Raw genomic sequence first — 13,451 nt, 5'->3', positions numbered from 1 at the left:
CGTTCGGCCCAACACATCCACAGCAACCCTCCGAAGAACATGCCATCCAGAACCCTCCCCCTATGCTTTCCCTGTAACCCTGCATTTCCTGTGACTGGGATGTTCCCAGCACAGGGATCCCACAGGTTAGATCCAAACGCCTATCCAGCCACACTGAGAGGCACGCAGAGGGACAGCAGTTTCAATTTCCATGCAATGGCCTAGTGGTATTATTGCTGGACTGTTAATCCAAAGATCCAGGTAATGTTCTGGGGGTCTGGGTTTGAATCCTGCCATGCCAAATGGTAGAAAATAGAATTCAAATTTTAAAAAAAATTGGAATTTGTATTCTAAAGGAAAGCATTGTTGGGAAAAACCCATCTGATTCACTAAATGGTTCACCCACTTTCAGGATGGGGAAACTGCAGTCCTTACCTGGTTTGGCCTACATGTGAATCCAGAGCTACAGCAACGTGAGTGGCTTTTAAATAAAAACTAAATGGATTGCAGATGCTGGAAATTATGAACAAAACACAAAATTGCTGGAAAAACTCAGCAGGTCTGGCATCATCTGAAGAGGGAAATCAGAGTTAACGTCTGACAGACCTGAGGAAGGGTCACTCGACCCGAAATGTTAACTCTGATTTCTTAACCGCCCTCTGGACAAAATGCTGGCCGAGCCAGCGATGCCCTCCTCTCATGGATGAATCAAAATAAATACAAAGTGGGGCCTTCCAGACAAGTGGTTTGAACAGGATGCAAATGCCAGAAGGTGAAAGGTCAGTATGTCAATTCCTGCATTACACTGTCAGCTGCTATCCAAAATGTCATCTCCTGGGGCACAGGGGAGAAAATCACTTCACGTTCCATTTCCCGCTCTGATTGTTTGCTGCCTTCGGCGTCCTCATGGCAGAACGGGCAGGTAGCACGAAGGATCCCACTCAGAGTACAGTCCAAAGATTCTAATCTATCTCAATATATTGGCCCTGACAATAAACAGAGAGCAATTAGAGAGAAGGACAGGCAGGTCGCAGATACAGTTCAATGCACAGAGGTATGAAGCAGGAAAAGAGAAATGTGTAAAGCACAAAATAATGTCTGAAATGGATTGCCGGGTCCTTGATGGGCAGATACTAAGACATCAAAGACTCTGTGTCAAGTGACACAGAAACAATCCAAACTTGTTGTGTCTGTTGCCACTGATCACTTTTGTGGGACTGGTAACCCACCAGTCACCAAGGGTCTAGGCCCGAAACATCAGCTTTTGTGCTCCTGAGATGCTGCTTGGCCTGCTGTGTTCATCCAGCTCCACACTTTATTATCTTGGATTCTCCAGCATCTGCAGTTCCCATATTCTCGGTCACCAAGGCCTGCAGCTTCAGTGATCCCCTCTGCATCAAACAGGCCTGACTAGGACACGCTCCTGGCCTTACCACAGACGTGTTGGAAGGGGTCTCAGATTGAGAATGAACGCCATGTGGCCATGTTATGAACGCACTTTCCATAACCATCAGGGCCTGAAGTGAGACTCCAACCCGGAGCTTCTGGGCTCAGAGGCAAGGGCACTACCTTTTATCCACAATATCTCTCACTTTGTACAAATACACACGCGGCATTGTGGTTAGGTAAGGCCAGGGAGAAGAAGTACAAATAAAAGGTGATCATGATGGGCTTCAGGATCTTAGTTAGGCAGCAGTTTGAGTATTATTCACTCAGTGATAATAAGAACTGCCGATGCTGGAGTCAGAGATAATGCAATGTGGAGCTGGAGGAACAAAGCAGGGCAGGCAGTATCAGAGGAGCAGGAAAGTTGACATTTCAGGTCAGGTCCCTTCTTCAGAAATGTTTCAGTACTATGGACTGTTTTGGGCCACTCATTACAGAAAGGAGATTAAAAAAAAGAAGACCGCAGATTCACAGGCACGTAACCAGGAATGGGGAGATAGCTTTAGAAAGACAGACTCAAGAAGTTCGAGTTTTTAGCTGGAGCTGAGAAAGGCGGCCTTGTTATGACAAGGTGAATCGTGGAGTGGTTTCTTCCCATAGTGAGATAATAACGCAAGAGCAAACATTTGATATAATCAAAGAATTAAAGAGATGCTTTGGAAAAATGTGTTTACAGAGGAGGATTACAATGTGGCAAACATCTTCTGAAGCAAAGACCACAATCTCAATTCTCTGGTTGGGTTTATTTTAAGGGAAGCTTCTTTAAATTAGTTCCTGTCAACATTAAAACCCCTCATCAGTACAAGTGGGCCCACTGTTTCTTTTGAGAAGTTTTGCCATCAAGGCAGCAGCCAGCAGCTGAAGCACATACAGGTTGATGAGAGTCGTAGAGAAAACTATAATGAGAATGAGGTAGATGGGGAGCTCTCCGTTGGTTGGAGTTATATATGGCACAAATGAAGATGGTTATGGTTGTTGGAGGTCAGTCCCGGACATCTCTGCAGGAGTTCTTCAGGGTAGTGTCCTAGGCTCAACCATCATCTGTAGCTTCATCTTGATCTTCTGTGCACTAATGATTGCCTGGGCTCGACTGCGGTCTTGGGTGGCTGTGTGGGGTTTGTTCATTCTTCCCATGTCTGTGTGGGTTTCCTCTGGGTGCTCCGGTTTCCTCCCAGAGTCCAAAGATGTGTAGGTTCAGTGGTTTGGACATGCTAAATTGCCCATAGTGTTCAAGGATGCGCAGGCCAGGTGGGTTAGCATGCGCACACACACACAAACACACACACAGACACACACACACAGACACACACACACACACACACACACACACACACACACACACAAATGCACACACGGAGAGACACACACACACTAAACTTGAGCAACAGCATAACTACCTTGACGAATCAGAATCTAGGAAGATATTTTCTAATCAACCACTTCACAGACATGGGTGGATGGGTTCAGCTGAAAAACACTGCAGTGGCTCAACACTGCAGAACAAAGCAGTCGGTTTGTTAGGCAGTCCATTCATCATCCTAGTCATTTCCTATAATGGTGCACAGTGACTGCAGTGAACTCTCTCCAGTCACTGTATTGCAATAATCCTCCAAGTCTCCTTCAACATCTCTTCCCAAATCCTTGACATCTACCACCTAGAAAGCCAAGTCACTCACCATCCCCTGTTCGATAGATATCAGACTTTTCTTCGGTGTGGGTAGGTCAAAATCCTGGGAACTCCTTCACAAACAGTGGGTATCCCTATCACATGGGCTGTAATGGGTCAAGAAGAAAAGGTCACCACCATCTTCTCTAGGGCAAAAAATGCCCAAGCTGCCACCAATGTTAATATCTTGAGATTGAATCAAACCAAGTTTGGGGAGTTCCTTAAAGGTTTAGGAAGATGCAGGGAAGTGGGACAGATCAGAGTCCATGAATGTCATTAAAAGAACACTTACTCTGTTCATCTGGTACCCAAATCCATCATTTCACATAAAATCCTCTAAAATTAATTGCCTTTGCCCAGTCTATTTATGTTGTTCTGCACTCAAAGCTTTTCGAGGCAATATCACCTGCTTTGGCGTCAGTTACTTTGTGATCGAAAACACAACAAACTACGAATTCAACACTGCATCCTAGCAGCATGTTAGAAAACGAAACTCTTAAGATTCCAACACTCTCAACAACTGTGCAGATCCAGAAGATTTGATTTATAAGAACGGAGAAACTCCAGTGATGAGGGTAGATCGAAGAAGTTGTGGCTGTTCTCCTTGGAGAGAAGGTGCCAACAGGACATTTGATACGGATTTTCAAAATCATGAATCGGCTGGTGAGAGTAGGTAGGGAGAAGTTGTTCCCAATTGTAAAAGGAACAAGAACAGGAGGGGATAGATTTAAAGTGAGGATGGTGTGAGAATAAAAACTCTCTCATACAGCAAATAGTTAGATTCTGGGACACGTTGTCTGGAAATATGGTGGAGGCAGGGGTCAGTTGAGGCATTACAGAGGGCCACAGATGGACAGAAATAGTGTGCAAAGTTATGGGTAAAAGGCAGGAGATTAGCACTAAGTAATGACTCCTGTCTGAACAGCCAGTGCAGAAATAATGGGCCAAATGGCCTCTTGTTGTGTCACAGCAATTCTGTGATTGTGATTTCTTCATAAGTGATTGCTTATATTGAAGGGAGGTGATTCGTAGTTGTATTATCGCTACAAAAGCCAAGTGGCTGGAAAAGCTCAGCAGGTGTGGCAGCATCTGTGGAGGAGAAAAAAAGAGTTAACGTTTCATGTCTGGTGACCCTTCCTCAGAACTGTATTATCGCTAGACTTTCAATGTAGATACCTTGCAATGTTCTGGGGACCCGGGTTTGAATCTCGCCATGGCAAATGGTGGAGTTTGAATTCAACAAATATCTGGATTTAGGAGTTTCATGATGACCATGAATCCATTGCCAATTGTTGGAAAAAACACTCATCTGGTTCACTAATGTCCTTTAGTGAAGGAAGTTGCCATCCTTACCTGGTCTGGCCTACATGTGACTCCAGACCTTGGTTGACATTAGGGATGGGCAATAAATATGGGCCAGGCCCGTGATGCCCAGATCCCTTGAATGAAAATGAAATAAAAATTGAGTTGCTCTTCCAGAAGTAGTCATTTGAGCTTTTCTCGAGCGAGAGGAACACTAAAGTACATTATTTTGTGCACGGTGTAGGTGATTCCACAGATATTGCGTTGATTATGGAGTTGGTAAAACACCACATCTTTTTACTTTTTGGACTGAGGATAGAAAATTGAGAAAAAGTGGGCACTACTTCAAAAAAGAATGTACAAGGAATTATTTACAGCTTTGGAAGAACAAATGAAGCTGATCAATGCATTCACATTATTGTTTCCAAGCAAAGCAGCATCACTTGTGTATATGTTCAGCGCAATTCTGCCCAGAAATAGTTTTTTTTTGATTGTCTCTTTAAGCCCCAGCTATCTGTATGATCAACAGCTTTCTCTTGCGCTCTGAAAAATTGCTTTTTTAAATTCCTTGTCAAAAGAGCAGGGAAAAATTGACATTCAGAAGTGCTGAATAATTCCAAAATCCAAAAGGAAACGATCGAACCAAGCAACCAGGAAACTAAAGATGTATCATCGCTGTGCAGATAATGTTGAGGCATCACAGAAGAAAGGTAAAGGATGATGAAACTGAGTTGTGTGATTTTGGACAGGTGATACAGAACTGTGTACCTTTGTCAATATCTTTCCCCCCTACACTCGCAATATTTGACTGTTTTTCTTTCTGTGGTTGTATCTGAGCATCGGAGGGAGGAATTTCAGAAGATGGTTGTGTTTAAGATACAGAAATTAAAAATACTCTTCTTGTTAAGAGTGCTGCAATAAACGGAGTTACTTTTGATTGTTACTGAAAGAACCTGATGCGTTTTGTTTTGATCCTGGGCAGCAGTCAGAGGCAGATTGGAAATTTTGGTAGCTTCATTAAATCATCAAATTGTCACAAGTCTGGGAAAAGTGGGGCTTAAATCCAATTGCACCACCCCAGTGCGTTCATTATATAGAAAGATACTTTAAAGTTAGGATATTCTAAGCACCTGTTATTGTTAGTAAATTAGAACCAACCTCTTTCTTTCCGCTTGGCAGTGGGTCAGTAATGGCATTTTAAGATAATTGGCAAAAAAAAATCAGAGAGGCTGAATAGACTGGGGCTATTTTCCCTGGAGCATCGGGAGCTGAGGGTTGGTCTAATAGGGGTTTATAAAATCATTAGGGACATGGATAGGGTGAATAGGTATAGACCTTCCCCCACGGTTGGGGAGTCCAAAAATAGACGGCAAAGGTGAGAGGGGAAAGATTTAAAAGGGACCTGAGGGGCAACTTTTTCACACAGAGGGTGGTGCGTGTATGGAAAGAGCAGCCAGGGGAAGTGGTGGAGGCTGGTACAGTTACAGCATTTAAAATGCATCTGGCTGGGTATATGAATAGGAAGGGTTTAGAGGGATAGGGGCCAAATGCTGGCAAATGGGACTAGATTAATTTAAAGATAACTGGTTAGCATGGACAAGTTGTACGAATTGTCTGTTTCCACGCTGCATAACTCTGACTCTATGGAGAGCTCTCTGAAGGAGCAGAGCTGGATACCTGTCCTGAAGGAACTTCAGACTTTATGACAGTCTCTCCCAGTCAATCAGTAGTGGACTTGGGCCCTCATATTCTTCACAGTGGCAGTGGTCCTGAAACTAGTGGGGCAGCCCGGTGGCTCAGTGGTTAGCACTGGTCCCTCACTGCGCCAGGGACCTGGGTTTCACGCCACCCTTGGGTGACTGTCCGTGTGGAGTTTATACATGGTCTGTGTGAGTTTCCTCTGGGTGCACTAGTTTCCTCCCACAGTCGAAAGATGTGCAGGTTAGGTGCAGGTTTACAGGGATGCAGTAAGAGAGGTAGGTTTGGGTGGGATGCTTTTCGAGGGGTTGGTGTGGACTCGGCGGGCTGAATGGCCGGCTTCCACATATTGGGCATTCTATGATTCCAGAGAGGCTCTGAAACCTCAGCCCTGCAGCACAAATTGTTTCAACACAATTGAACTAAGGCCAAGACAATTAAAACTGAAGCCAGCCTTTCTCACCAGTGTTTCTCTTCTGTTTATCCAAAAGCTAATTCAGGGACGGAGGTGTCTGCTGTGGCTCAGTGGCAGCTCTCGCCTCCAATATACTATATAAAACCAGACTGTTGTTCATGTTGAGTCAGAAGGTTCAAGTCACACACCACAGACTTGAGCACATAATCTACACCTGAAGGAGTGCCGCACTGTTTAATGCACCGTCTGTCCATGAGCCATTAAACTGAGGCTCTGTCTCACCTCCCAATAAAAGTTTCTAATTTCATTTTTTAAGAAAAATAAACAGGGATCTTCCCAGTGTCCCAGACAATACTTAACCCACAACCAAAATCAGTGAAAACAGACAATCTGGCATTTTAACTTATTGCCATCTGTGGGAGCTTTCTGTAGACAAATTGCCAACATTTCCAACACATAGGAGTAACTCAGTGACTGTAAAGCCCTTTGGAATGACCTGTGACCATGAAAGGCGCTATCTAAATGCAAACGCTTCCTTTTTCTCTCTTTGCTGGATTTCTTTCTTGTAAGAATGGTTTAGAATAACCCCTCACTCCCTGGTTTCAGTGTCATGTAGAACAACAGTATTACCTGGATCCTCACTAATATTAAACTCTGTCACTAATGGGTAATTTGTTTAAACTTCTTAAATAGTTATGTTTGCGCACCACACGTAGTATCTTGAGCTGGATCTCAGGCAGAATGTGCCAGCTCGGATCAGAAATAGCAGAACGGGATGGCCCACGCCAACCTGAGGTAGACGGGACATCAACGTGAATGCCTCAGCAAAGGATGGCACAGAGGATAGTGCACAGGAAGTTTCAGTCTGGAATTGGCTGGCTGATGAGATAAACAGGAGTGTCAGGGGTTCCATTCACTCCAGAAGCTGGTTCTGAGCCAGCTGGGCCAGTGTCATGTGCTATGCATGTGGAAATAAAGGGTGACCTAGTAACAGGATACCAGCCTTTGTGGAGTTATGAACAATCAGTTCAGGGGCAATAAGTGATGGGCCACAAATATTGGCCTTGACAGGAATCTACCAAACTCAGCTTTGAACATACTCTCTGACTGAGCTGTCATTGTGCTTGGGGATAGAGAATTGCAATGAGTCACTACCATCTGAATGAAGAAAATTCTTCATCCTCAGTGAGTAGGCAGAAGGGATATTGCTGCATTCTGTAAATAAACCGATTATTCAGGATAGGATTCGTGACCAGTTTCATAATTCACCATCTGGCTTCACCTCTGCCAATTAATGTTACATAGAACAGTACAGCACTGGAACAGGCCCTGCAGCCCACCATGTTTGTACTGACCAGGACACCAGTCCAAATTAATCCCATCTTCCTGTACGCGGTCACTATCCCTTTATTCCCTGCCTGTTCTTAATGTCTAAACGCTTCTTAAAGTTTGCTATCACATCTGCTTCTACTGCCTCGACTGGCAGCACGTTGCAGGCATCTAACACCCTCTAATGTAAAAGAGTTTGTTGGTAATGACATCAGACCCAGCCCCAAAGTGAGGAGAACCCTCAGGGGTGGAGAACTTCACAATTTCGTCACCCCTAGCGACACTAATTAGCATGCTTTCCAGCCAAGACAGCAACAAACAGACTCTGGACAAAACACTGATAAAATCCAAGGCTATTACAGATTGACAGAGCAGCGAAGCAATGGACTTCCTCCAGTAGAAAGTGTTTTATTGGCCAGGCCCCAGATCGCAGAGAAGCAAAGAGCAGCAACTGAACACTGAAAGAGAGTCCAAAACCCAGCAGGTTACAGCAGCAGGAGGGGCATTGCTGCACGCTAGAAATAGCTACCTTCAAACCTGAACTGACAGGGCTATTGAAGATTACTGACAAAGAGATAATTAAAGCAATGTCAGAGATTATTTGAATTATGAACAATATTTGCTGTTAGTTATAAAATCAACAGCATGGGGACACAGAGTAATGACTGCCAATAACATAAAAAGGACGAAACTGGCAAGAATTGTTCTGACATGACAGGCTACTTCAGTGGGGAACACATTATCGCACACGGGTGACATTTTAGGAGGAAACACATACACAGGTAAAAAGAGAGGCCAAGAAATAGAATTAGAATGAATTACTTTAACTGAAGAACTAGCATCAGCTCAAAGAAATGGCCTCCTTGAGGTGGTAAATGCTGAGATTTAAAAGCTCAGAAATTGATATGGTGCTTACCGGGCACATGAGGCCGATTGTATGAAATCTACACTGTCCTCCCACACCAATAACTGTAGTGAACCACCCAGTGCCAAGCATGCTGCCAGCTGGCCATATGTTCATCAGGGGGCCCTGGTATGAGAGATGCTAGCACCAATGAAAGCACTCTGGCAGCAGCAGGCTCTGGAATGGTGTTGGCGGTGTGTCTGAGACTGTGCCAATGGAACAGCAGGCTCAAGAGGGAGCTCCCAGGTTTTCTGATGTAACAGTTCAGGAAGGAGGACAGGGCTTCCCCCAAGAGCCTGTGCAGAGAAGGGAATGGATGAAAACAGCCACGGAGTCAAGGAAAACAGTTTGGTTCCTGAGGAGCTGGATGCATTGCCACAGAGAGTAGGATGAACTCACAAAACGGTCACGTGATCTAGTCTCTGAAATGTCAGTGTGTAGCCAGTGTACAGCACCTGCCTCACGCACCACTCAATGCAGCACACCCTCATCACTTAGTCTCTGGCAATCAGTAATCATACTTTGTTTGAAGTATTGGCGAAGATCTGTAGCTCAGGCCGTGGGTCAGGCTGTTGGCTAGCTCGCCGAGCTGGCTTGTTTTTGTTCAGATATTTTGTCACTGTGCTAGGTGACATCATCAGTGGAGCCTTTGATGAAGCGATGTTATACTACTCCGCTTGGAATTTATACTGTTTGGTCTGTGATGGGGAGATCTATATGGGTTTGGATGTGGGGTCTAATTCTATATGTTTGTTGATTGAAGTATGGGTGGAGAACCATGCCTCTAGGGATCCCCATGCGTGTCTATGTTTGGCTTGGACTACTATGGTTACCTTGTCCCAGTTAAACTGATGGCCTTCATTATCTGAGTGTACAGATATTAAGGAGAGTTCATCGTGCCATTTTGCTGCTGACTGATGTTCGTCTATGCTGATGGCTACAGGCATGGTTCTCCACCCATACTTCAACCAACAAACACACAGAATTAGGCCCCATATACAAACCCATCCAGATCAAAACCAGAAATGACACTACTTACCATCATGGACCAAACAGTATAAATTCCGAGCGTATTAGAATAACATCGCTTCATCGGAGATCTCACTGATGATGTCAACTAGCATGGTGATGAAATGTCTGAACAAAAACAAGCCAGCTCAGCGAGCAGGTCAACAACCTCAATCATGCTTTATATTCGAGTGCTCCACCTCATTCTGATACACTCACAGCCACATCCGAAAACCTACACAATAAGAGAAGGGGATAGCAATGAACTGGAACAAATGATGTGTTTGGTGAATCGTCACTGGGCCGCTTTGCAACCAGCATCGCTGTAACTTTCCAAGGTGGCTGCGTGTTCCCACTCAGAGCCCACCTCACTTGCACCCTGCAAGGTCACACACTTCTTCCCGAGCAAACCCGCCGTGGTCACCCCACACCAACCCCTTTAAGTCTCCGTGCATTCACATTCCCAAGACCTACTGCCTAATCGATTGAGGCAGACAATGTCTGAGCCACTGCTCGGACATCGCGTGTATTTTAGTGGAGGGCTCTGTGCAATAAGTCAGCCATGGGCTACTGTGAAAGAGGGCAGGCCATGTGCCAAGCCCCGGGAGCGCAAGGATTTTGATGCACTGCACCGTAGATGGTTCAGACTGAGACGAGTTGACGGGGTAACACAAAGATTTGGGCTGGTGGATGTCCAAATGTGGACATCACTGTCCTGGCCAGCATTTGTTGTACATCCCCTGTTGCTCAAAGGGCAGCTAAGAGCCAATACATTGCTGTGCATCTGGAGTCACATGTAAGTAACAACAGCAGACAGTCATTCCCTAAAAGGCACTGGAAAACCAGATGGGTTTATATGACAATTGACGGGGATTGCCTTTTGGCCAGCCTTTTATTTAATATTTTCACCTCTCAATTATTGCCCACTCACTTAACCATAATCTGTCTAATCCCCTTGTAGACTCTTTCTGCCCCAGCTTACAACTTGCATTCTTCCTAACTTTATGCTGTCAGTAAATTCAATTACGATATACCAGGTTTCTTCAGTTTAATGATCAATGCAGTCTGTGCTCAGGACTGGCTGTACATCATTGTTAATCCCTCTCGACTTCCAGAGAACTGGAATACACTGAGTTATTGATTTCACCTTCGTGTTATTAAGACGCAGACTTACTGCTTTTGCAACGACATGAAAGAATACGGCAACACCTGAGCTTCATTCAGATTGAAGGCAGTATAAAGATACCATAGAATATCAGAACAAGGGAATGCCATCAGATCTTGGTTTTGATTGTATCTTAATTGCATATTGGTTTTATAACTGTTAATAACAAACATCTATCAATCTCAGTTATGAAATTTTGCATTGATCACCAACTTCATGAACATCTTGAGAGAGAGAATACCAGATTTTAACCACCCCAACCCTTTACTGTGAAGATATACTTCCTGCTATTATGTTTGATTGGCCTAGCTCTAATTGTAAGGTTTACTCGTGACACTGAAGGGACAACAATACATTTCTTAGCCAGGATGGTGACTGGCTTGGAGGGGAACTTGAAGGTGATGGTGTTCCCATGTATCTGCTGCCCTTGTCCTTCTAAAAGGAAGTGGTCATGAGCTTGGAAGGTGCTGCCTGAGGATCTTTAGTGAATTTCTGCAGTGCATCTTGTGGATAGTAGACACTGCTGCTACTGAGTGTTGGTGGTCAAGGGCATTTTTGTTTTTAAATGTGTTCAACAGATATGGGCATCACTGGCTAGGCTGGCATTTATTGCCCATTCCTAATTTTCTAGTCAGAAGTAAGGTGGCAGCCACTTTGCTGTGGGGTCAGGAGTCACAAGTAGGCCAGACCAGGTGAGGGTGTCAGGTTTCCCTCCCTAAAGGACATTAGCCAATCAGATGGGTTTTCACAAAAATCAACAATGGTTATAACTAGACTAAAACTTCATTCTGGAATTTCATATTTCACCATCAGCCATGGTCAGGTTAGAACCCAATGTCTCCACAACATTAACTCAGGATTACTAGCCCAGTGATGGTACCACTTCACTATCCCACACATGGAGGTAGAATGGTAGGGAATGAGAGTGCTAAGCGGGCTGCTTTGTCCTGGAAAATTCATCATGTGTTTTTGGAGCTGTACTCATCCTGGCTACAGTCAAGAAAGCATTTCCTCAGGAGGCTAAGGAAATTTGGCGTGTCCGTAAGGACTCAACCAACTATTATAACCGCACCATCAAAAGCATTCCATCAGGATGCCTCATGGACTGGTACGCTAAATGCTCTGCCTAGGACAGAGCGTTGTGACCACAGCCAACCTTTCATCCAGTGACTCCATTTATATTTCCTACTTCATCGGGGAGACAGACAACATCACCAAAGACATCTCCCATCCTGGTTAGAATCTCTTTCACCCTCTTCTGAGGGGCAGAAGATATGAAAGCTTAAACACACGTACCACCAAATTCATGAACAGCCTCTTCCCGCCATTATTTGACTTCTGAATGGGAGTCTCAAATTTTAAATTTAACATTGATCGCCTTCTTTGTGCTCCAGCTCTGCAGCCATAACACTCTATTCCTCGGTCTGTTCTACTACTCTAATGCACTTTGTATCGGATGACCTGCCTGTACTGCATGCAAAGCAAAACTTTTCACTGAAGCTTGGTACACGCGACAATAATAAACCAAATTAAATATTCCACCACATATCTGACTTGTGTGTTTTGGTACAAGTTATTAGGAAGTCTAGCAATGTAAAGCTAATCTCAGAAATGGTGACCATGAACCCGCTTGTCAATTGTCACCAAAACCCAGCTGGTTCCCTCCATTCAGGGAAGGAAATCTGCCATCCTGACTTGGTCTGGTCTACATGTCACTTCAGACCTCTTCAGAGCAATTAGTGATGGGCAATAAGTGACAACAACATCCCATGAACGAATAAATATTAGAAAAGGGTAGCAGGCAGGACTTGGAGCTGAGGAGTGTGGTGGTATTGGTCAGGCAATGACTCATTTGCCATGAAATTCCAGCCTCTGTCACACTCGTATAGCTTGATAATTACATGGCAAATACAGTCAAGCGTGAATCAAGGATGTGGGGGACTCAGTGATGATAATACTATTAAATGTCAAGTGTGGGTGGTTAGATTCTCTTTTGGTGGAGACAAATATTCCCTGGCACTTACATGATTTGAATAAGTCAGCCCAAACCTGGATATTGTCCAGATCTTGTTGCATTTAAGAGTGAGATAGATGGGTTCTTGATTATCAAGGGGATCAAGTGTTATGGGGAGAAAGCGGGAGAATGGGGTTGAGGAACGTATCAGCCATGATTGAATGGCGGAGCAGACTCCACGGGCCGATGGGCCGAGCGGCCTAATTTCTGCTCCTATGTCTTATGGTCATTTGAACATGGACTGCGCTAGCATCTAAGGAGTTGTGAATGGTGCTGAACCCTGTACCGCCTTTGGTGAACATCCCCACTTCTGATGGAGTTGGGGGGAAAATCACTGATGAAGTAGCTAACAATGCTAGGACACTGAGGGATTGGCCTCTTTACCAGAGGCGTCCGTGCCTTTGGCCAAGGAGGTCCAGGTTAAAGTCCCACCAGAGATATGCACTATCTATGAATGGGTTTATTAGAAATTATCTACCATGAGGAATACCTGCAGAGATGTCCTGAGACTGAGATGATGCATCT

The 13,451-nt window shown here is 44.6% G+C and overlaps 1 protein-coding gene across 1 annotated transcript in view; it reads right to left on the bottom strand.

Annotated features, from left to right (window-relative positions):
• The window catches only part of LOC125464768 (protein spinster homolog 3-like), a 135,785-nt gene that overhangs the window by 27,034 nt on the left and 95,300 nt on the right, over nucleotides 1–13,451 (bottom strand). The gene's annotated exons all lie outside the window — the stretch shown is intronic.

This window comes from Stegostoma tigrinum, chromosome 27 (genome assembly GCF_030684315.1).
Source record: "Stegostoma tigrinum isolate sSteTig4 chromosome 27, sSteTig4.hap1, whole genome shotgun sequence".
NCBI classification, from domain to species: Eukaryota; Metazoa; Chordata; class Chondrichthyes; order Orectolobiformes; family Stegostomatidae; genus Stegostoma; species Stegostoma tigrinum.
This window is presented reverse-complemented; position numbering and strand designations above follow the sequence as displayed.